We start from the raw sequence: 26406 nt of genomic DNA on the forward strand, positions 1-26406 counted from the left end.
GTATGGAACATCTTTCCTTCACAGGTCTCTAAGTGATGACGCTCTATCGGTGGAGTTGGGTACGTATGATGCTAAGAAATTGAAGAATCTGAGGCACTTCTGCCAGTCCTCTCTGTCCTGGGGAGTAGGCATGTGTCACACATCTTCGAGTTTGCCTGGGTCAATGATTGATCCCGAAATTCAAATAAATAGAGCTGAAAACATTAAGCTGACCCACAATCATCTGGCATTATCTGCTATTGAAGACGAGTTCTTCATGAAGGGCCATTGCCATTAATGAGTGTAGATTTCCGTCATGCTCTTGTTTGGTTTTGCCCATCACCGCAATATCATCACTGATGCATAGGCATCCACGGATATTATCAATGGGCGGAAATTTCTCAGAATTGCACTAAGCGCGGTAGCGGACGGGTAAAATGGATTCCTTCCCACCGATGCAAATGGCGGGTTTTCACGCCGTATCTTCCTGAGCCCACCTCATTATTTATGCATTCCTGGGAAACATGCCTTTCCATGGCGGGCAAGCTCTCATTCGCCTGCTCGCCATCACCCACTGTTGCATCACGCCGGCTGCCATCTTTAGAAGGCCATCAACATGTGTTCAAGGCATTTAAACAGCCATTATCAGAAGAGACATCTCTGATCTTATGCTGGAGGGAAGGTCATTGATGAAGCAGCTGAAGATGTTTGGGACTAGGACAGTGCCCTGAGGAACTCCTGTAACAATGTCCTGCGGCTGAGACAATTGGTCTCCAACAGATGCATCATCTTCCTTTGTGCTGGGTATGATTCCAGCCAGCTGAATCTTTTCCCTCTAAATCACACTGACTTCAATTTTATTAGGGCTGCTGGATGCCATGGAGGCCTGGTAGGATGTGCTCTACCCCGGTTCTGGCTGCAGGATGGGCAGCAATGTCACCAGCCCAGCTTGGGAGGCGGTGGCAGCAGTGGTCAGCAAAAACACCCTGCAGAGGAGGACAGTCACCCAGTGCCGCAAGAGGATGAATGATCTCTTCTGTTCCACCAGGGTAAGTCACTCTTTTCATCACTCCCAACTCTCACACTCATAAACCCATCACATATCCACAGGGCCCTCACTCACTGCCAGCGCAAGGGACATCACCATTCACTGTTTCACGCACACCGTCATTGTCCTCATCCCGTCCATGGAATCACCCACCACCCACACAGGCCAGGTATACTTATCATCTGGCCCAGCAGGAGTCCTGACACACTCTCCCCATCTCTATCCATGCAAGATGGTGACCGCAATGGAGACCATGGTCCAGGATGTCACTCCTGCACAGCTGCGTGGGCTTAACTCCATTGCTAATGTCATAGTTGGCCTCCCACAGTGTGTATGCGAGAGGGGCGCTGAGTAGCTGGATCTCACTCCACCTACCTCTTCCGCTCACAGAGTCAGCCAGGGGCCCATAGGGAGGAGGATCAGCAGGTGCACGCTCCGGGGCCATCCACTCAGTGACTCTGGGAGTGACCGGCCCATCTGACTCCCCTCTTCCTGTGACCCTCGCAGATCCAGCTTCACAGACCGAAGAGGGTGCCACTGCCACACAGCAGGACCCCGAAAGCAGGCCAGGCCCTCCAAGTCTCAACCCTCCAGAGGATGCCCACCAAAGTCATCACAGACAGGGCATCACAGTCAGCAGGCTGCCTCCATCCCTATAGGTGTCGGGGGAGCACCAAGACACAGTGGCAGGGTCAGGAAAGTTAGGTAAAAGTAATTGCACAGCCTGTCCACAGATCACTTGTATATACTGTTCACTATTGTCAATAAACTCCTAAGAATGTCACCCTGCCTGTGGCTCCTTGTTCTGATGAGCAGTGTTCTTGTCACTCAGATGTGAAACCTTTCTGCACAAGATAAAAGGCAGCTATCTCAGTCCAGGGTCTCTTTGCTGTGCTCTGTGTAGCCTTCAGGCCACAGTGATGGTCCAGCCTCACACTCCCTGGACACATTACTGATGCCTGCACCTCGATGGTGCTGGTCATTACTACCAGAATGTAATGGGCAAGCACCACAGAGTTCTCTCATACTCTCTGTGTGCTCTCAGCGCCTTTAAGGTGGGGCTGGCCCCCATCACACCAGCATCCGCGACCAGTGATGCCGTGCACCAGCTCCTGAAGGGCTGAGGTGCTGAAGGCAGACACAGCATTAGTTGCATCTAAAGTTTCATGACTGTGTCTCTGTGATAACCCTGATCACGGAACGCAAGTGAGCTGCCCTCGGCCAGAGACTGTATGAAGACCTATGGAGTATCCTCACTGCATGTCATCATCAACCTCCTGTGATCGAGCGACTATTAGGGCCTCCACTACATCTCCATGACAGGAGTGTTCTCACAGAGGTTATTGGCACTCCCATAAGCCAGACTGGAGTCAAACTTTCACAACTGCAATTTTAGGATCTATGGGGACATCTCACTGCATGTAGTCATCATTCTCCACAATCTGGCAGCTATGAGGGCCTCCCAAGCGTGACTATCTCGTCTAGCCAGTGCGGGGACCTTATCCCCAGCATTGTCAGAGGACCCTCTCACCCTCATCCCAGTTGGTGTCCTCCTCATTGGAGGAGACATGCAGCTCCTCCATCTCCTCCTCAGGCAGCTCCTCTCCCTGTTGCAGTACCAGGTTGTAAAGGGCGCAGCAGATGACAACGATGTGTCATACCTCTGTGGACTCTATTGCAGGGCTCCACCAGACCAGTCCAGGCACCGGAACCGTATCTTCAGCATCCCGATGGTCTGTTCCACCAAGCTGCAAGCTGCTGCATGAGCCTCATTGTAGTGTCGCTCTGCTGCAGTCTGAGGCTGCCACAATGGGGTCATCAGCCACAGCCTCTACGGGTAGCCCTTGTCCCCAAGGAGCCAACCCTGCTGCCTCTGTGGACCCTGGAAGACTGCAGGGATCTGCGAGTGACTCATGATGTAGACATCGTGCACACTCCCTGGAAACTGTGCGCACACCTGCAGGATGCGTTTCTGGTGGTCGCATACCAGCTGCACATTCAGTGAGTGGAAGCTCTTGCAGTTGATGAAGTCCACTGAGTGTAGCGATGGAGATCTGAACGCCACATGAGTGCCGTCAATCACACCCTGCACCCGTGGGAATCCCGAGATCAGGGCAAATCCAATGGCCCTTGTATCCTGGCTGTCCTGGTCCGGGCGAAATGCACAAAGTTGTGTGCCATGGAGAAGATGGCATCCACGATTTCATGGATGCATTTGTGGGTGGCGGATTGTGAAATCCCATAGAGGTCACCTGTGGAGTCCTGAAAAGAGCCACTGGCATAGAAATTGAGCGCTGCAATCACTTTCACAGCCATGGGCAGTGGATGCCTTCCATGTCCCCTTGGTGCCAAGTCCTGCAGTAAATGGCAGATGTGAGCCACCAGGTCCCTAGACATGCGCAGTCGTTGGTGACACAGGTTCTCAGTCATTTGCAGGAATGGCAGGCAGCGTCTATAGACCCTGGGTGGTGCTAGGCGCCGACCAGCCACGTCTCGCTGTCGCTCCTGGGCAGCGGGTGCAGGAGCCCCTGCTGCCCCTTCTTCATGAGGTTGCTGCTCCTGCCTTTGCGCAACCAGGAGCCTCAGTCACTCTCTCCTCAGTCTTCTCCATTCTCTGTGGGCCATCAGGTATACAGCTGGGTCACCAGGATCCATGATCCTGACGTGGTCCTCCTGCAGCATGAGAGAGACGTGGTTATCATGGCTGTACTTAGCACCTTTCCTGGCCCTGTGTGACCGACCCTTAATGCTTCCTAGAGAGTGCTGGTCACCGCCTCGGATTGCCAGAGCTGAGTGCGCTGCATGGCTGCCCTGTCAACCTGTGACATGGGGAACACTGGTCCAAACTGGGATGTTGAGATTGCAAGGAGCTGTGAGCACCTCCAGCAGTGACTGCTACATGGCCAGCATTGGCGAGGAGATTGTACAATGTGTACAGTCCAACTGCTCCACAATCCAATAAAACGGTGGCTGGGGGTTGGTCGGGGGGAGGGGGTGGGGGGCAAGGTATGGAGCACTTGATGGCCCTTTGGTGCCTTCCCGTTGCTTGCATGGGTGGGCAGGCTAGGAGCCCGACCCCAATCACATCACTGTGGCTGCACCTGATCTGTCTCAGTTGCAGTTTATACAGCTGTCCCTAATGAGTTGCCACTTCCCTCATTTACCCTGCCCCCACCTCGATTGCCCGTGTGCGAGATGCAGCCTCCCCGCCTCAGCAGTTGCCTCCGAGGCTGGCCAGTACTTGCCCCCAGATACCATCCACCCCCCCCCTCAACTCAGCAGTCACCTCCGGGGCCAGGCATCAGTTGCCCCCCACCCCTGAGGCCTGTACACAGAGGGCGAGCTGTGGTAAATGCTGCTGCTCATTCACTTCAGTTCCCCAAAGTGAAGGCCGCCAAGTGCATGTTGCCCGTGTGCTGTTGTGAAACACCTCAGTGCACTTTCCCACTGATGTGGACGGACAATACGGCGGGGTTCTAAGATCCTGGTGGGATGGCATTTTAATTATATGCTAATGTATTATAATTAGCTCCCCGCCGATCAATGGCAGGAAACGCGGCCCACCATCAGTGAGCTGAGCAGACGACTGCGACCTGCCTTCACGCCATTGTGAAGCAGGTCACGCCATATTTTCCACGCACGCCACCTATCATGCCCGCCGCCAGTGGGCTCGGAAAATTCAGCCCTATGATTCTGTTCATATGCTGCTGGAACAGATCCTGACTGATAGATCAACCAAAAGATAATCTCTGGAAACAATATCTTCTGAATGATGCGGTGAAAGTAGTGATCTCTTGAGATCCCTCTGCGAAATGAACTGACCTACACCTGTGGTTGGCATCCAACTTGGAAGTGTGAGCACTGCACTTTCTAGAAGGGTCAATTGACAGGATTACAGCTTCTCTCGGGTGTAGTGAAGCATCCCTCTGAAATCTCCTGTAGGGTCAAATCTGTCTGGGTATATCTGTTGTAGGTCATGGAAGACTCAATGTGATTATTCTTGGCCTCTTCTGCCATGATTGGTGCATTGGTGATTTTGCATATGGTCACAATGTTGAGTTCTATAGACACTGCTACTGCTGGTCCACTCATGTCCACCAGGTAGAAAACCTTTGGTTTCCATGCAGACTTGTGTAGCTGACTTTCAATGTTAATGTACCAATGCAATGAATGGGTTACCCATTGTCCGTAATCAGTTTGGCTATAGGTTGTATCATCGAATCCCAATAATCCAGATATGTATCCTTCAAGATTCTGACCGGTAAGATATTCACGCTTGCCCCTGTGTCGACTTTGTCTGTGAGCGTGCGTTTGCCACTTTTCTTTGGGCATATGATGCCGATAGTAGAATATCCCTCTAACCAATTGATTTCATCCACACATCATGCCACATTCACAGTTCTGTTCACTTGCTGATTGGAGATTTCTCCACTCTGAATCTTGCACCCAGCTCTGCCTGCCTGCTAACCTTATGATTCTGCTTGCACTTATATGGGTCTCTGACGCACTCCCTGTTGTTGCTGCCAGTATGCTGCATGCTACATACTTTCTGTTTGGTCATATCTTATTGTAAGCTCTGGTCATCACTCCAGAACCAGTGTTCCTACATTGAAGAGCCCAATGTCCTCTTAAAGCGCATAATTTGCAAAGGTCTTGGAACACAGGACAGCTTCACAGTGGGTGAGAGATTGCACTTCCCACATGGCTTGCTTGCTTTCTGCATTCAGGCCACCACACCAATAGTGGCAGCTGCACTCAATGCTCCCAGGTGTTGTTGTCCGGCCCCAGTGGCTTCGCATTTTCTGCCATAATTTAGTAGTGTTAATATTGTGACCTTTCTTTATCTCCAAGAGGTCTTTTTGGAAGGCTTTGATTGGCGTTGAAGCTATAACTAGCTCCATTATCCATTGAGACACTTCAGCTTCCAAACAATCGCAGTCCTTGCCCTTATCACGGCACCTGCTAATGAACTGATCAATTGATTTTTGTGGTTGATTTTTGTTTGTAAACCATCAGCTCCACTCAGTGAATTCTGAAGCTCACCTTTACACAAAGCTGATCCTTCATCATGTTCCACGGCTTGACAGGAACCTTCTGATCTTCCTCCGACAGGCCCCGAATGTTGGCTTTGTGCAACCCCTCATCCCCAATGGCTATCTTTATTTTCACCTCTTGTTGATCCAGTCCTGTGATGGACAAATCTAAAAAGCATAATTTCATCCTTTGTTTAAAAAAGCTTAAATTCAGATAGGCCATCTCTGGCCTTCCAATTCATGCTGGAGAATTTGATGGTCACCTTCCTGATGTTCCTTGCATTTTACAGATGCTCCCGGCTTATAAGGGATTTGTAGCCTCTCTGCCCTGTAGAGAGATTCAGCAACGTAGCTGCTTTTTTATTCTCTTTCTTTTTGTTTGAATATGGTTCAGGCTTTTGCCACATCCATTGCAGTTTGCTGTTTTCCCATTTTGCACTCTTTTTGTCTTTTACACAGGAATAGCACCCGAAGATGTCACAGTGGCCCTGCAGCTTTGCTGTCCGACTCAAAAACTAACTGCACAGCACTACTCTGAACTGATTCATTGCTCCCATTGACCACTGATCCAGCTATCCCACAAATCAGGTCTCTACTGTTCTGCAAAGTACTGTCTGTTTAGGGACTCTGCCTCCCAGGATTTCAATGCACATGCAGCCTCTGCATTACATCAAATCTTGTCTGCTCCTCCTATGGTCCTCAAACTTGCATCGTTGCCACCATGTTGCATTTCCGGCTCCTTTATGCAAACTCACCAATCTCACACATGGGACTGGAGGTAGGTTTGATTTACTTGAAGACTCCCAACTAATATATACACATTACAGGATAGCGCAACAAAACTGTATACTCTGATGATTTAGCAGCCACTATCACTCACAGCTCTATAGCTACAATACTCACACGCACCATTAACTGGCTGCACATGTTGCTTTACATCCTGGTTCTTTGGTCATTTGCATATTCTACTAAAGTGATAGGTATATTCATGGATGGTTGCACAATGTTCAGTTCCATTTTCAACTCTTCAGATTCCAAAGCAGTCCATGCAAACAGGAAGGCCTGGACAGCATCCAGGCTTGGGATGATAAATAGCAAATAACATTTGCACCCCATAAGTGTCAAGAAATGATCATCTCCAATAAGAGAAAGTTTAAACACCTCCCCTTGACATTCAACAGAATTACCATCACTATATCCTCACCATCAACATTCTGGGGTCACCATTAACCAGAAACCTAACTGAACAACTGTAGCTACAAAAGCAGGTTGGAGGCTCGATATTCTGTGGTGAGTAACTCATCTCCTTACTCCCAAAGTCTGTCCACAAGGTACAAGTCAGGGGTGTGATGGAATACTCTTCACTTGCCTGGTTGAGTGCAGCTCCAACAGCACTCAAGAAGCTCAACGCCATCCAGGACAAAGCAGCCCACTTGATTGGCACCTCAATTGCCTCATTAAACATTCACTCCCTCCATGACAGGCGCACCATGGCAGCAATGTGTACCATTTACAAGAATGCAGTGCAATAACTCACCAAGCCTCCTTCGACAGAACCTTCTAAACCCACCACCTCAACCACCTAGAAGGACAAAGGCAGCAGATGCATGGAAACACCACAACCTGTAAGTTCCACTCAAAGTCACACATCATCCTGACTTGGAACTATTTTGCAGTTCCTTCACTGTTGCTGGATCAAACACCTGGAACTCCCTCCCTAACAGCACTGTGGATGTACCTACACCACATGGACTGTAACGTTTCATGAAAGCAGCTCACCACGAACTGCTCAAAGGCAATTAGGAATGGGCAATAAATGCTGTCTTCCCAGCGACGCTCATATCCCATGAACAATTTTTCTTAAAAAAAGGAGCGGAGGAAATGATCTGCTTGGGTTCTACCAACCTGAAGTATTTCCAGATGGAATTTCATTGAGCTTGGGCGATACAGAAGTTACTGATATTGGATGAGCTAAGGTATAAAGTGCAATAGTTGAAGCCATTGTCCAATTACCCACTGCCATTTCAATCTTTGCCTGTTTTAAGATTTCTAAACAGTCAATATCGGGACCTTTTTAAAACTCAAAATGAAACAGCACTTTGGGAAATGCCAAAAATTAGAATCTAAGATTTACTATTTATTTTACAAGTAAATCACTCAGTAAAAACTCGGAATAGCCCTCTAAATCCAACTTCTTTAGAGACCTGGGGAACATTATAAGCAGAGCAACGCTTCCCAAATGGAAACCTTCTACAGTAATTTTTCCAAAAAAATTTTGCTGACTAATTCTTCTAAATAGCAATTTGATTTTCCCCAGGGAGGATCAATAATTCTCCCATGAGGACTGGTTTTACTTTGCTTTTAAATCATAACCCCACCATACCAGTGATGTCAATGTCAACCTTTCAACCTTAAGCCTGGTTTCATGATAGAAAGCACTTTCATTCCAAGACAGATGTAAACAAAAGACTCAAATAGAGAAGCACAGGCCGGCAATTTGAAAGTGCCAGCGCTGAAGGAAACAAGACTTTAAAGGGGCCACGGTCAGCTGGAAAATCTCTTACAAGACAGCTTGCCAATTTGTAAACACAAAGACATGTATTATGACAATAGGATGAATCACTAGCATGCCCCAGACACTTATAAAAATACACTGCAGACATTCTGACATTTCCACACTTGAATTTAAGTCATGCCTAATGCCAACCATCCCAAGGGCCTGGCTGGATCCAAAAAAACTCCAATATGTCAGAGCACTCTTTCACCCAGAGTTTCTTACTTTATTATCAAAAGGATAACATGTTGCAGAGCCTTATTGTTGAGAAGAGTTGGAAAACTAGCCTTTAGAGGCTGGATATATATTATGAGCAAGAAAATTAATGTATCCATGGGCTGCAAAATTATTAACTATCTAACGGTTTAGTTTGATTTGGAATTGCAAGTCAGAGCCAGGGGTGCCTTCCTCACCAAGTCAACTCTTCTCACTAAGTCCATCAGGCCTTCTACTGTCTCTTGGCTTTTTAAGTCACCTTCTTTCCTTCCCTTGGTGGAATGAGATGACTTACAATTCAAAAGGCCAGCAAACAGTGCATTAGCTTGGTTTCTGCAAATGTGCGGAATGCAACAGCAGCAAGTGGACAGAAGGAGAAGAAGGTTATTACAAATATATCACCAAACTAAGGGCACCTTCCCAGAACCAAATAAAGCAAAAATGATAAATGAAGGATATATGATCATTCCATGGCTGTCACAAAAACATAAGAGCACTTCACCAGAGTGGTCTTACAACTCTCTGCAGCATTTCTCACATGACACTGGACTCTGGCTGGATGTCACAGCACCTTCATGCATTAAACACTTGGTTTAATCTGTAAACATGAACTCAAACAAAATTCACTTTTATGTAAATTGATAGTAAGAAGACTAGACAGGTAAATAGATACAAAAAGCCAGTCTATCTTACTGTAACCTCTGAGCAAAAAGACACTATAAACTTGCCACATTTAATTTGAAGCGCACAACCTAGCCCAGTTAATAGGTTCACCTCTGAATTTCTGCAGCACTGAATTTGCCTTTGTGAATAGATGGCCTTCAGCACCTCAGAGTCAGCCTGCAAACCAGGTTTAATTACAGCCAGCAGAGGGATTAGAGAAGTAAAGGTTCAATGCTCCAAAAGATTTTGATTTGCATTGGCAATCCCTCCACACTGTGAATTATCAAACTTAGCTATGTAATCTGTGGATGGCATGGTGGTGCAGTGGTTAGTGCTGCTACCTCCCAGCTTCAGGAACCTGGGTTTGACCCTAACCTTGGGTGTCTGTCTGTGTGGAGTTTGCATGTTCTCCCTGTGTCTGTGTGGGTTTCCTCCTGCCATCTAAAGACATGCTGGTTAGGTGGATTGGCTATGGTAAATTGTCCTCAAGTGTATGCCCCTTCCTGGGTGCACTGTGCCCATTGCCTTTTGGGGTAGGCTTTGATTCCCTGCAACCCTGAATTGAATGAAGTTGTTCTGGAAAAGTGAGTGAGTTATGCAATTATGGAAAGAAGGTCGGAAAACCTTATGCCCTCTATCACTACCCAAAGGGAAGAGGAATCACTCAAGCCTTTTACTGGAGGTCCCTTAGCAGTCAGTCAGAGAACACCACTGTCCTCCTGGGGAGGTGGGAGAAGCCAGGATTAATTCAATTGCCAAAAGCTCAGGTTGCAGATGGGAGATTTTAAAAGAAATTCAGCAGACTCATAGCGAGAAAGAGGACGGATATTGCTAAATCACAATCTATCCTATTGTAGCTGGACTGTTGAGGTGAGAGAAGTTAGAAGACTCTACTTTCAACTTTGAGGCAGTTGGAAATATTTGTCCAACTTGTACAGCTGGTTTAACAACACGTACAGTTAGCTTTCAGTTTAAAACTGGAGAAATATTAAAATCTACAGTCTTCTGGTCCTAGATGCCTAGAAGGAATCATTAATGGCCTACAAAATAATTTGCCATTGTTTTCTTTTCTGCATCTCTGCTTCTCCTATAGAATTTGCTGACCCTTTAACCCTTTACCAATTGTCCACCCCACCCAACTTTGGAAGTTGTTTTCAAATATGCCCAGAATAAATGTGAGGCAAAACCCTCCAAGCTGCATTGAATTGTAGCTATTTAGGGCACCATAAATAATTCTGATAACAGGCCATTTATTCCAATCTACAGGGAGGCAATGGTTCCTGAACAGAGTTTCCAAGCAACACAGCTTTTTTTCTTAAAAGAACCTAGTTACCAGCAGTACAGTATTCCAGGTGCTGCATAATGTAAGACGCAACAGAGCAGATTTTGAAGTAAACACGTCATCCATTATATTAATGTTAAAGCTGTGCCAAAACACAATAAAGTTATCTTCATTGCTCTTTAAACCTGGGGCCAATAATAAATCCAGGAGCAGAAATTTTAGCTGGGCATGTGGGGTGTGCCTGATTCGCTCAGGCGTAAAATAGTATGTGATGATGTCAGGCAAGCGTCCCGATGTCATCCCGCGCTGGTGCGGTATTTCTGTTGGCAGGCACGTGAGAAAGTCGGAGGCGCACCCGCCGACAATTAAAAGGACAATTAAGCCCATTATAGTTCCAATTATCCCTGATTTTTCGCGGCCCTTATGGTTGGCAGATGGGCAAATCTGCCAGGTGGACTTTGCATTTTTGATGAAACCTCATCCAAGGGAAGGATCAGTTATTAAGTAAAAAAATAAAAATGTATGGACAGAATTTTCATCGTGTATATGTTCAGGTGACTGATTCTGATGTGTGGACATTTTTTCCGGATTTTAAAATCTTTATTTTTTGGTTTTAAATTCTTCAGCTCCCTGAGGCCTTTCAGGGAGCTTTCATTCTGCGCTCCCCCGTGCCCATGCTCACATCAGCGCCCATCCTCCTCCTGCCCTCACCCTGGCAGTTCTGAGCATTTCTGTGCACATTTCACACTGGCTGGCTGTTAATTGGCCAGGCAACATGAAACCTCTGTCGGGGGCCGATCGCTGTCGGTGGTCTGTTCCCTGGCCATTCCCGGGCCCTCTGATCGAGCTCGCACCTAAAAATCCTGCCTTAGGAGTTAGGGCTTAGCTCAGCACCACAAGCAACAGCACAGATCATTTGGGTCAAATGGCTTGTTTCTGTATTACAAATTCTATGCAAAGTATGCAAAGAACAAAGAAGTTAAAAAAAAATTTGAAGTTATTACAATGGCTGGTGTTATTCCTTGTAAAGCTTCAACTTAGAATGTAGGGTCCTACATTATCTAAGAGTCAAAAACCCTGCACACAGTCTTTTTGCTTGTGGCTGTTTGAGTGAAAGGTTTAGATTTACAGATTCAGTGGGGGGAGGGGTGGGTGGGAGAGGGAGGGGAAGAAGAATGGAGAACAGCTTCACTTTGCTGGTTGGCATACATTTTGATGCAAGGAGCTTTAAGCCTGTACACGACCCAGTTGGGTCTGCTTCAATCCGGTTCAAACTTGTATTTTCCTTTTGCAGTTGATGGACTGTTTAGCTGTTCAGCATTTTGTCAAACAAACCTAATGTGGTTGGCAGATTAAAATTGCTGGGGTTTTCTAGCTTGAGGAACGCAAAACTTAAAAGTTGTTACAAGAATTTGCGAGGTATTATAAGAAGAGGCCAACAGGGCAGTAAATACCAATGGATTTAACATTCAAATTCCATTTGAGGATTTTCAGATGTTAAGAATTTGGTAAATTTAAGAGAAAATCAGTGGATTTCTGATAACTACTTTTTAATCTATGAAGTTATCTCTTTATAAGTTCCCAATGTCGCTGTGTAATGTCAAGCTTTCCCACAGCTGAGAAAACTGTCTCCCTCAAACACTTCCAAATAGCCCGAATTGCATTCTCACCAACAGCAATTAAATATCCACCTGCTCAATTAATGCTGGAGAGAAAATGTACATCAATAGTTTAAAATGCAGTACTTAATTAATCACAGGCCCTTGAGTTTAATTTGACACGAAGTTGCAGTTCTTTTAAAACAGGCTGTTGCAGTTTCTCAGTAAATTAAGTCGTACATTCAAAGCTTTCATTATCATCTATCTTCCTTTCCTGAAAGAAGTTCACATCTTAATAGCTTGCACCTCTTAAAATGTAACTTTTCCAGCCAAAAGGGCAAACTTTTCAGTATTAAAGCACAGTACCAATTATATCACATTAGAAAACTCACAAAGGAACACCAATTATTTCCTATTTCACAACAATGACTGCACTGCAGAAGTACTTCATTGGTTCTAAAGCACTTCAGAACATCCTGAGATTGTGAAAGGCACTATAAAAGCAAACCTTTCTTTATATTACATGAAAAAGCCTCAATTCCAACTGAGTAGAGAAATCCAAGGCAACAGCTTTGCAAGAAGCATGATTTATTTTAAACAGTGTATCCTCAGAATCACTGCCCTTTTACTAAAAAGCTGCAACATTCAGCTCCCCATTCACTCCCCTTCTGATTTCCAATGGCATGGCCAAGATGGGTTCACTTCAGCGCCATGGTCTGTGCAATCTGAGTCAGTGCAACTTTGGGGCAGAGTGGATTATGTACCCATGAGTGTCAAAGTGGGGTAAAAGAAGGGTCCCATTCATGGTCTCTACCCAGCAACAGTACTGAAAAGTACAAGTGTTGGAAGGATTTGGCTCCATTGTATAATCTGCACAGGATGATTAACTTCTGGCAGCAAGTTTTACCCCAACAGGAAGCACTAAATTCTTGGTAGGGAGGGGGGAAGCATTAACCAAAATTTTTTACTTTTCTTCAGCTTACTAGATGTGTTTAATTATTTATTTGTAAAAGTGTGGTCAGGTTTTCTACATAGGCAACTGCAGCAAGCCAATTTGTACAGTGAGGTCCTACAAACAGTAATAACGGCCAGTTCATCTGTTATTGATGGATGAATGTTTATTTTCTCTCTGTGAATTTTCTCTTTGAAACCAGCTGCACCTCACTCACCCAGTGTAGTGAAACGTCGACTGAGTTCATGTTTTTGGCGACTTGGATCCCAGAGCCACGGATAAAGGAGCATCTGAAGTACATTTCAAACCAACCTTCACATTCCTTTGCTATTCCACTGATTATAGAGGTCTAACGTTCAGTGACACAGCCCATTTTCTCTATGTCAGGATCATGCCCTCGTATGATATGTCTTCCCAGCTCCAAGTCTAGCCCTGTCTCTAGCTCCTGCACCTAGTCACCACTCACTTTCTGAGGACGTGCTCTCTACTCTTCCATATCTGCTCTATATCCCTTCGCCTCTATTTTTGTCCCTCTGCCTCCAATTAATATTTCCTCCTCTCCGTTTATGTCCCTTCCTGTTATCTGCCTCCCTCCTCCTCTTTCTCTACCTCGCTTTCTTGTTCTCTCTCCTTTCCATTTGTTTCTCCTCTAACCCCTTTACCTCCTCCCTCTCCCCCAAGTATCTGGTCATTGATTTGAAGGATTTCCTGGATCGAGTTGCCCAATGGGGAAGTTTGGTAACAGCAGGACTCGGGTTCCTGTTGAAGCTGCTATTAACCTTGACGCTGACCCCTCTCCCGAAATGGAATTTTCACACACGTTTTTGCCCGGGGCTTGAGCTCCGCGGGCCGGGGACACCAAGTCAACCCCCGAGCTCCTAAAACTCAATGAAGTGATGACTGGTAAATCCAACAGAGACCAAGAGGAAGGACTCCAGCAGGCAATAGAGGGCAAGTGGATGGAGCTGCCCGATGGAGAGTGTAGGTGGGGGCGGGAGGAGGGGGGTGTAGCTGGTGGGAGGGATTGCTGAACTGACCCCGAGTGAACTTTATGGCTGCCTACTCGGGCCGTTAGAACTCAATTCCAGGTTGAATGGGACCCATACTCAAATTCTCCCACCTGGTGTCCTTTTCCTAGACCCTCCCTTCCAATGTGTCCCCTCAAACTCTCCCATCTAATACCCTCAAATTCCTTTCTAATACCCCCAAACTCTCCCATCTAATGCCCCCAAAACCTTCCCATCCAATATTCCCCCAAACCTCCCCATCTAATCTTCCCTCAACCCCACCCCCATTCAATTTTTCCACCTCAAACCGTCCCATCCGAAGCCCCTTGCTGTCTCCCTCGCCTCCCCCCACTCACCTTAACACCAACACCTTGATCCAATGAACCCGAATACCCATTCCTCCAGCACTCCCTCATCCAATGCTCCCCAGTCTCCATTCACCCTTGTACCTACACCAACCAGATCACCCGACTGCCCCCTACCACTTCACCAACTTTTTGCATTTGTTAAATAGGATAAACGCTCTGATCAGACGCTGCAGAACTATCACATTCTCCAGCAAAGAACAAAGCTAAAGCTCCTCCACATGTCACATTCACCACCACCACCTCCCCCCACCCCCCCCCCCCCCCCCCCCCCCACCGCCCCCACACCCATTTGTTAATGCAGCGATTGGCAAATTTCCTCCAACACCCCTTGGCAAGGCTGAGAGAAGATGCATTTCCATCAGCAACACCCCCCCCCCCACCCCCACCACACCCAACCCTTTCAGGGAATCCTGCCCCCACCCCCTTCCCCCCGTCTCCCAGTTTTCCCAGGGCAGGTTCCCCATTGAAACTTCCAATCCCAGGTGGATTCCTCCTCCTATTGTTCAAACTCCAGTCACAAGCCACCGGGATCGTTCCTCAAAATGCAAATCTGGAGACTTTTGAAGAGTTTCTTGCCCAGGTTGTCTCCCTAGTCCTCCGCTCCCCACACAATGTAACCCGTGCAATCTCTTCCCTAGTCTCATGGGTCAGACTCAGCATTTTGTTAAAAAGCTGAAGATGCAGCAGGAGCTCTCATTCCAGTTAAATATAAAACCATCCACTCGATCACTGACTTACTTGTAAGGGTTTGTGGTGCGATGCCTCAGCTCAGGATCTCTGCAGTCTCTCTGTCTCTCAGCAGTCTCTTTCTCTTAGCAGTCTCTTTCTCTCAGCAGTCTCTTTCTCTCTCTCTCTCTCTCTGCAGTCCCTCAAAGTCTTTTGAAACTAATTGAAGCTGGGAAAAAAACATTTAAATTACCCCGACAGCGACGTCACGCTCACGTGACAGAAACACCTTTCAAAATAATGGATTGAGAAGTGTTAACTTGAGGAAAGGCTTTGAGAGTTCCTGAACGCAGGGTGCAACCTTTCATTAAACTTAAGAGATCTCGCATTCATTTGATATTCCGACCATCGCATTGGTCGTGATTGCATCTGACCTAACCCCGCTTCACTTCTGTCTCTTGTTGGAAGATTTGAGCACACACGAGCTTGAAATATTGTAGCTCTAAGGGCAATGTACTTTGTGCAGTCTTGACAAGTTGGGGAAAATGTCCAAAGCCATATATGCTGAACAGCTGGTGTATTGATAGTGAAGTGTTCTGGGCTAATAAGATATCAGGTGATGGATATAAGAACAGAAAATCATGCAAAAACTCAGCAGGTCTGGCAGCATCTGTGGAGAGAGAAACAGAGTTAACGTTTCGAGTCTGTGTGACTCTTCTTCAGAGCCGGGTATATCAGCCCAACTCAGATAGTAGCATTCTCACCTCTGTGCCAGAAGGGCTGTGGGTTCAAACTGCACTCCAGTGCCTTGAATGCATAATCGAGACAGTATGTCCAGTGATATACTGAGAGAGCCCTGCATGGTTGTTGGTGCTGTCTTTCATGTGAGACATTAAAATAGGGCCCAGTCTCCCTGTCTACCTTCTCAGGTGGATGTGAAAGATCCCAAGGCATTTTTCAAAGAGGAGTATAGAGTTCTCCCTGGTGTCCTGGCCAATATTTATCTCTCAGCCAATATCACTCTGTGAGGTTATCTGTTTTACATATCGCCTTGCAGTCACTCTTCCTACATTCCAACGGTGACTGCACTTTAAGCATGCACTTCCTGGGCTGTAGAGTGTTTGGGTATTCCAAGGTTGTGATTGATGGATAAATGCATGTCATTTCCTTTCCGACAGGGTGAGGAAAAAAAATAGAGCATAGAATCATAGACTGGTTACAGACCTGAAGGAGGCTATTCAGTCTGTCCATATTGGCTGTCTTAAGGAGTAATTCTCCTTGTGCCATCCTCCTGTCTTCTCTCTGGAGCTGTGCACATTTTTCTTTTTGCAAATGATAATCCAACTCCCTTTTGAATACCCCTGATTGAGCCTGCCTTCAGCACATTCTCAGGCAGTGCTTTCCAGGTGGAGTGTAGGCCACACCTTCACAACCCATTGATCACCAACAAGAACAGAAAATGCTGGAAAAGCTCAGCAAGTCTACCAGCACCAGTGGAGAGAAAGACAGAGTAAACTTTTTGAGTCCCTTTTACTCTTCTTCAGAGCTAATGGTGAGTTTGTGAATGATGCTCTGGGAATGATGCTCTCCAAATGATAATCTGTGAATGACGCTCCATGAATGACGCTCTGTGAATGATGCCCTGTGAATGACGCTCCCTAAAGGGCACTCTGTGAATGATGCTCTGGGAATGATGCACTGTGAATGACTTTTTGTGAATGACACAATGTGAATATTGCCCTGGGAATGACACACCCTAACAGGCACTCTGGGAATCATGCTCTGGGTATGATGCTCTCTAAATGATGATCTGGGAATGACGCTCTGCGAATGATGCTCCACGAATGACGCTCTGTAAATGATGCTCTGGGAATGATTCTATGTGAATGATGATCTGCGAATGGCCCTGTGTGGATTACACTCTGTGAATGACACTCAGTGAATGTTGCCCTGTTAATGAACGTTTGTAAATGATTCATTCTGAATGACGGTCTGTGATTGACACCCTGCGAATGACGATCTGTGAATGATGCTCTGGGAATGATGCCCTCTAAATGATTCTCTGGGGAGGACCCTATGTGAATGACTATCTGTGAATAGCCCTGTGTGAGAGACACTCTGTGAATGATGCTCTATGAATAATGCTCTGATGATGATGCTCTGTGAATGATGCACTGTGAATCCTGTTCTGTAAATGACACACTGTGAAGAACACCCTGTTCTGTGAGTGATGCTCCATGAATAACGCTCTGTGAATAATGCTCTTGTTATGACGCTTTGTAAATGTCGATCTGGGAATGATGCTCAATGAATGGCGCACTGTGAATGGTGCTCTATGAATGATACTATATAAATGACACTCTATGAATGACGTTCTCTAAATGACGGTCTGGAAATGACGCTCTGTGATTCACGCTTTGTGAATGACGATCTGCGAATGGCCATGTGTGAATGACACTCTGTGAATGACACACTGTGAATAACATTCTGTGAATGATGCTCAGTGAATGTCATTCTTTTAATTACTCCCTGTAAATGATGCTATCTGAATGACACTTTAAAAATGATGATCTGAGAATGAAAGCCAGTGAATTACATTCTGTGACTGACGCTCTGTGAGTGACACTTGTGTTTGAATCTTTGCGAATGACACTCTGTGAGTAGTTCACTTTGAATAATGCTCAGTAAAAGACACAGTGTGATTGGTGCTCTGTGAATTACACTTCAGAAATGATACTCTGTGAATGGCACTCTGCGAATGGGGTTTTGTGAATGACACTCTGTGAACGATGCTCTGTGTATGATGTTCTGTGAATGACTCTCTGTGAATGACGCTCCATGAGTGACGCTCTGTTAACGATGCTCTCTAAAAGACACGCTGTGAATGATGCTCTGGGAATGACGCTCTGTAAATGACGATCTGGGAATGATGTTCTGCCAATGGTGCTCTGTGAATGACGCTCTGCGAATGGTGCTCTGTGAATGAGGCTCTGTGAATTGCACTCTGTGAATGACGCACTGTGAATGACAGACTGTGTATGGGGCTCTCTGAATGTTGCTCTGTGAGTGACACGCTGTGAAAGACGCTCTGTGAATGGCGCTTTTTGAATGACACTCTATGATGCTCTGTGGATGGCACTTTTAAATGGCACCCTGTGAATGATGTTCTGTCAATGTCGATCTGTGAATAACAATCTGTGAATGGCCCTGTGTGAATGACATTCTGTGAATGACGCCCTATGAATGACGCTCTATGAATGATGATCTGTGAATTGTTCTGTGAGAATGATGCTCTTTGAATGACACTCTGTGAAAGACATGTGAATCACATTCTGTAAATGACACACAGTGAAAGACCCCCTGTGAATAACACTCTGTGATTGATGCTCGGTGAATGGCAACCTGTGAATGACTGTCTCTGAATGACACTCTGGCAATGGGGTTTTGTGAAATGACGCTCTGGGAAGGATGCTATGTGAATGACACTCTGTGAATGACATACTGTGTGTAATGCTCAGTGAATGTCATTCTGTTAATATCCGTCAGTAAATGACTTACTGTGAATGATGCTCTCTGAATGATGCTTTCTGAATGACACTTTGAAGATGATGCTCTGGGAATGACAGTCGGTCAATTACGGTCAATGAATGACGATCTGTGAACGATGGTCTAAAAATGATGCTCTGTGAATGACGCTCTTGAAATGACTCTCTGGGAATGACGCTATGGTAATGATGATCTGTGAATGGCCCTGTGTGAATGATACTCTGTGAATGACACTACGTGAATGACGCTCAGTGAATGTTGCTCTGTTAATGACCATCTGTAAATGACTCACTGTTAATGACAGACTGTGAATGACACTTTCTGAATGACACTCTGAAGATGATGCTCAGGGAATGACAGTCGGTGAATTACGCTCTGTCAGTGACACTCTGTGAATGACAAAATGTGAATGACACTCCAATAATGACACTCTGTGAATGGGGCTTTGTGAATGACACTCTGTGAATGATGCTCTGGGAATGATGACCTCTAAATGACGCTCTGGGAAGGACACTATGTGAATGATAATCTGTGAATGACCCTATGTGAATGACACTCTGAGAATGACGCTGTATGAATAATGCTCTGTTGATGACACTCTGTGAATGGTGCACTGTCAATCACGCTCTGTAACTGACAGTCTGTGAATGGCGCCCTGTGAATGACACTTTGTCAATGATGCTCTGTGAATGATGCTCTGGGAATGATGCTGTATGAATGATGCTCTGGGAGTGACGCTTTGTGAATGACAATCTGTGAATGACCCTGTGTGAATGATACTCTGTGAATTACACTCTGTGAATGTTGGTCAGTGAATGTCGCTCTGTTAATGAACGTCTGTAAATGATGCTCTCAGAGTGACGTTTTCTGAATGACACTCTGATGATGATGCTCTGGTAATGACAGTTGATGAATTATGCCCTGTCAATGACACCCTGTGAATGTGGCTTTGTGAATGATGCACTGTGAATGACGCTCTGGGAATAACACTCTCTAAATGACTCATTAGGAAGGATACTATGTGAATGACAATCTGTGAATGGCCATGTGTGAATGACACACAGTGAATGGGGCTTTGTGAATAACACCATCTGAGTGACACGCTGTGAAGGACGACCTGGTGAGTGCCACTCTGTGAATGGTGCTTTTTGAATGACACTCTGTGTATGATGCTCCGTGAATGTCACTCTGTGAATGACGCTTTCTAAATGGCACTCTGTGAATGATGCTCTGTGAATGTCACTCTGTGAATAACGATGTATGATTGGCCCTGTGTGAATGACACTCTGTGAATGACACTCTATGAATGACTCTCTGTAAATGACTCTCTATGAATGACGCACCGTAAATGACACTCTGTGAATAATCTCTGCTGATCACACTCTGTATATGCCACTCTGTGAATGACACTCTGTGAATGACACTCTGTAATTGCAAATCTGGGAATGACACTCTGTGAATGACACTCTGTGAATGATACTCTGTAATTGATGATCTGAGAATGACAGTCTGTGAATGAGGCTCTGTGAATTATGCTCTGTGAACGACGCACTGTGAATGATGCTCTCTAAATGGCGGTCTGAGAATAATGCTATGTAAATGACGATATGTGAATGGCCTCGTGCAAATGACACATCGAATGATGTTCGGTGGGTTGCTCTGTTAATGACAGGTTGTAAATGACTCACTGTGAATGACAGTCTGTGAGTGTTACACTTTGAATAACGTTCAATAAAAGACACACTGTGAATGGTGCTCTGTGAATGACGCTCCGAAAATGACACTCTGTGAATGACTCTCTGTAAATGTGCTGTGCAAATGACACTCTGTGATTGATGCTCTGTAAATGACACTCTGTGAGTGGTGCATATCAAATAATGCTCAGTAAATGACACACTGTGAATGGGGCTTTATGACTGATCTCCTGTGAATGGTGCATTTTGCGAATAATGCTCTGTTGATGACACCCTTTGAATGATGCATTGCCGATCACACTCTGTAATTTGACACACTATGAAAGATGCCCTGTGAATGACACTGTGAATGATGCTCTCTAAATGGAACTGTGAATGAGGCTCTATGAATGATGCTCTGGGAATGATGCTCTCGAAATGACTCTCTGGGAAGTACGCTGTATGAATGACGATCTGTGAACGGACCTGTGTAAATGAAACTCTGTGAATGACACACTGTGAATGATGCTCAGTGAATGTTGCTCTGTTAATGACCATCTGTAAATGAATCACTGTGAACGATGCCCAGTGAATGTCACTCTGTTAATGACAGCCTGTAAATGACTCACTGTGAATGACTTTCTGTGAATGACTGTTTGTGAATGACACTATCGAAATGGCAATGTGAATGATGCTGCGTGAATGACACTCTCTAAATGGCACTGTGAATGATGCTGCGTGAATGACACTTTGTGAAGGACACTCTAAATGGCAGTGTGAATGATGCAATGGGAATGATGCTCTGCAAATGATGCACTGTGAATCACACTCTGTAAATGACACTCTGTGAGTGACTCTCTGTGAATGTCGCTTGGTTAATGAAACTGTGAATGACACTCTGTAAATGAAGCTCTCTGAATCATGCATTGTGAATGTCGCTCTGTGAATGATGCTCTGTGAGTGACACTCTGTGATTGATGCCCTATGAGTGTCGCTCTGTGATTGACTCGCTGGAAATGACGCTTTGTAAATGATGATTTGTGAATGATGCTCTGTGCATGACACTCTTCAGATGACACAGTGTGAATGATGCACTGTGAATGAGAATCTCTAAATGATGCTCTGTGAATGACACTCTGTAGTGATGCACTGAAAATGGCGCATTCTGAAGCATACTCTGTGAATGACACTCTGAGAATGACGCTTTATGAATAACGCACTGTCAATGATGCTATCTAAATGACGCTCTGTGAATAATGTTCGGGGTATGATTCTCTCTGAATGACACTCTGTGAATGTCACTGTGGGGATGATGGTCTGTGAATGATGCTCTGTGAATGACGCACTGTGAATGGCAGCCTGTGAATGACACCCCCGTATGATACTCTGTGAATGACAGTCTGTAAATAATGCACTGTGATTGACGCACTGTGAAAGATACTTTGTTAATGCCGCTTTGTGAAAGGTACCCTGTCAATGGCACTCTGTGAATAATGTTCTGTGAATGACACTCTGTAAATCTCACTCTGAGAATGACAATCTGTGAATGACACTCTGTGCATGAAGCTTGTGAAAGGGACTCTGTGAATGACATTCTGTGAATGTAACACTGTGAATGACACTCTGAAAATGATACTCTGTAAATGACACTTGTATGTGAATGATGGTCTGCAAATGACGCACTGTGAATCACACATTGTAAATGATACTGTGAATGACGTTCTCTAAATGACGCTCCATGAATGTTGCTCCAGGAATGATGCTCTGTGAATGGTGGTGTGTGAATGACACTTGGTTAATGACACTGTGAATGATGCTCTAAATGAAGCTCTCTGACTCACGCGTTGTGAATGACACTCTGTGATTGATGCTCTGTGAGTGACGCTCTGTGATTGATGCTCAGTGAATGACACTCTGTGATTGATGCTCTGTGAGTGATGCTCTGTCATTGATGCTCTGTGAGTGATGCTCTTTGATTGACTCTCTGGAAATGACGCATTGTAAATGATGATTTGTAAATGATGCACTGTGAATGACACTCTGTGATTGAGACACTGAATGACACAATGTGAATGAAACTCTGTGAATGACACTCTGTGAATGGCACTCTGTGATTGGCGCTTAATGAATGACACTCATGTGTATAACGTTCCGTGAATGTCACTCTATGAATGATGCTTTCTAAATGTCACTCTGTGAATGACGCTCTGTGTATGATGCTCTGTGAATGACGCTCTGGGAATGACGCTATGTGAATGAGAATCTGTGTATGGCCCTGTATGAATGGAGCTTTATGAATGACACTCGTGTGTATAATGCTCCGTGAATGCCACTCTATGAATGACGCTTACTAAATGACACTCTGTGAACGAGGCTCTGTGAATGACACGATGTGAATGACGTTCTGTGAGTGATGGACAGTAAGTGACATTCTGTGACGGACACAATGTGAATGATGCACTGTGATTAACGCTTTGTGAATGACATTCTGTGAATGACACTTTGTGAATGATGTTCTGTGAATGATGCACTGTGAGTGACGCTCTGTGGCAGACACATTGTGAATGATGCACTGTGAATGACGCTCTGTGAATGACGCTCTGTGAATGATGCTCTGTGAGTAACCTTCTGTGAGTGACACAATGTGAATAGCACACTGTGAATGATGCTCTGTGAATGACGCACTGTGAATAACACACTGCGGATGTTGCTCTTTGAATGATGCTCTGTGAATGACACTCTATAAATGACGCTTTCAAAATTACACAATGTCAATGACACACTGTGAATGACTCTCTGAGAATGGCACTCTGTGAATGACAACTCTGTGAAAGACACTCTGTGAAAGAAACTTGGTGAGTGGTGCTTTGTGAAAGATATGCTGTCAATGATGCTCTGTGAATAATGCTCTGTGAATGACGCACGGTGAATGACACTGAATGAGTGACACTCTGTGAATGAAACTCTGTGGAAGATGCTCCATGAATGATGATCTGTGAATAACTCTCAGTAAATGACACACTGTGAAAGATAGTCTGTGAATAGCACTCTGCGATTGGCGCTTTATGAATGACATTCTTATGTATAAAGCTCCGTGAATGTCACTCTCTGAATGACACTATCTAAATGACACTCTGTGAATGATGCTCTGTGAATCACTATCTGTGAATGAAACTCTGTGAATGACACTCTGTGATTGGTGCTCTGTTAATAACGCTCTGTGATTGGTGCTCTGTGAATAACGATCTGTAAATGACACAGTGTGAAGGATGCTCTGTTAATGGCACTATGGTATTGGCGCTATCTAAATGACATTCTGTGTATGACGCTCCGTGGATGATGCTCTGTGAATGATGCTCTGTGATTAACTTTCTGTGAATTAAATAATGTGAATGATGCACTGTGAATGATGCTCTTTGAATGACGCACTGTGAATAACACATTATGAATGATGCTCTTTGAATGATGCTCTGTGAATGACAACTGTGAATGACACTCCGTGAATGGCACTCAGTGAATGACACACTGTGAATGACACTCTGTGAAATACACTTAGTGAGTGGTGCTTTGTGAAAGATACACTGTCAAAGATGCTCTGTGAATAATGCTGTGTGAATGACGCACGGTGAATGACACTGAATGAGTAACGCCCTGTGAATGAAACTCTGTGGATGAGGCTCTGTGAATGGTGATCTGTGAATAACTCTTGGTAAATGACATACTGTGAAAGACGCTCTGTGAATGGCACTCTGTGATTGGCGCTTTATGAATGACATTCTTATGTATAAAGCTCCGTGAATGTCACTCTCTGAATGACGCTATCTAAATGACACTCTGTGAATCACTATCTGTGAATGACTCCCTGTGAATGATGCTCTGTGATTGTTGCTCTGTTATTAATGCTCTGTGATTGGTGCTCTGTGAATAACGCTCTGTAAATGACACAGTGTGAAAGATGCTCTGTTAATGGCACTCTGTAATTGGTGCTATCTAAATGACACTCTGTGAATGACGCTCGTGAAAGGCGCTCAATGAATGACGAACAGTGAATGACACTCCATTTATTAAACACTGTGAAAGACACTCTGTGAATGGCACTCTGTCAATAGTTCTTTATGAATGACACTCCTGTGTATAATGCTGCGAGAATGTCACTCTATGAATTATGCTTTCTAAGCGGCACTCTGTGAATGACAACCTGTGAGTGACATTCAGTGAATGATGCACTGTGAGTGACACATTTTGAAGGGCACAATGAAAATGACGCACCGTGAATGACGTTCTATGAATGACACTCTGTAAAGGATGCTCTCTAAATGGCACAGTGAATGATGCTCTGGGAATGACGCTATGGTGAACGACGCTCTGTGAATGAAATTTTGTGAAAGACACTTTGTGAGTGGTGCTTTGTCCAAGATATGCTGACAATGATGCTATGTGAATAATGCTTTGTGAATGATGCAAGGTGAATGACGCTGAGTGAATGATGCTCTGAGAATGAGACGATGTGAATGACGTTCTGTGAATGATGCACAGTAAGCGATGCTTTGTGACGGACACAATGTTAATGACGCACTGTGAATGACGCTCTGTGAAAGACATTCTGTGAATGACACTTTGTGAATGACGCTGTGAATGATGGTCTGTGAATAACACACTGCGAATGATGCACAGTGAATGAGACTCTATGAATGACACTTTTTAAATGGTATTCTGTGAATGACGCACTCTGAATGATGCACTGTGAATGACACATGTGAATAGCACTGCGAATGATGCACTGTGAATGACACTCTGAATGACGCTCTATGAATGACGCTCTGTGAATGATGCTCCGTGAACGATGCTCTGTGAATGGCAGCCTGTGAATGATGCACTATGAATGATGCATTGTAAATGAAACTCTCAGAATTGTGCAGTGAATGACACTCTGTAAATGATGCACTGTGAAAGTTGCTTTCTGAATTAAGCTCTGTGAATGACGCACTGTAAATGACACTCTGTGAATGGTGCACTGTGAAAGACACTCTCTGAATGGTGCACTGTGAATGACACTCTGTGAATGAAACTGTGTGAATTTTGCACTGTGAATTACACTCTTCAAATGGTGTATTGTGAATAATGATGATCTATGAATGGTGCACTGCGAATGACACTCTGTGAATGACGCTCTTTGAATGATGCACTGTGAAAGTTGCTTTGCGAATTAAGCTCTGTGAATGATGCACTGTAAATGACACTGTGAATGGTGCACTGTGAAAGACACTGTCTGAATGGTGCACTGTGAATGACACTCGGTGAATGAAACTGTGTGAATGTTGCACTGTGAATTACACTCTTCAAATGGTGTATTGTGAATAATGATGACCTATGAATGGTGCACTGCGAATGACACTCTGTGAATGACGCTCTGTGAATGATGCACTGTGAAAGTTGCTTTGTGAATTAAGCTCTGTGAGTGACGCACTGTAAATGACACTCTGTGAATGGTGCACTGTGAAAGTCACTCTGAATGGTGCACTGTGAATGGCACTCTGTGAATACGATCTGTGAATGATGCACTGTGAAAGTTGCTTTGTGAATTAAGCTCTGTGAATGACGCACTGTAAATGACACTCTGTGAATGGTGCACTGTGAAAGTCACTCTCTGAATGGTGCACTGTGAATGGCACTCTGTGAATGGTGCACTATGAATGATGCTCTGTGAATGGTGCACTGTGAATGACAATCTCTGAATGATGCTCTGTGAATGGGGCACTGTGAATGACACACTGTGATGCTGCACTGTGAATGACGCTCTGTGAATGACATGCTGTGAATG

The 26406-nt window shown here is 45.1% G+C and overlaps 1 protein-coding gene across 1 annotated transcript in view; it reads right to left on the bottom strand.

Moving 5' to 3' along the window:
• Positions 1-15508, bottom strand: part of LOC121283357 (midkine-A-like) — an 84537-nt gene extending 69029 nt beyond the window's left edge. The window contains exon 1 of the mRNA XM_041197843.1: positions 15439-15508. The gene's annotated coding sequence lies outside the window, so the exon portion shown is untranslated. The remainder of the gene's footprint in view (positions 1-15438) is intronic.
• Positions 15509-26406: the final 10898 nt, after the last annotated feature.

This window comes from Carcharodon carcharias, chromosome 10 (assembly GCF_017639515.1).
Source record: "Carcharodon carcharias isolate sCarCar2 chromosome 10, sCarCar2.pri, whole genome shotgun sequence".
Taxonomy (NCBI): domain Eukaryota; kingdom Metazoa; phylum Chordata; class Chondrichthyes; order Lamniformes; family Lamnidae; genus Carcharodon; species Carcharodon carcharias.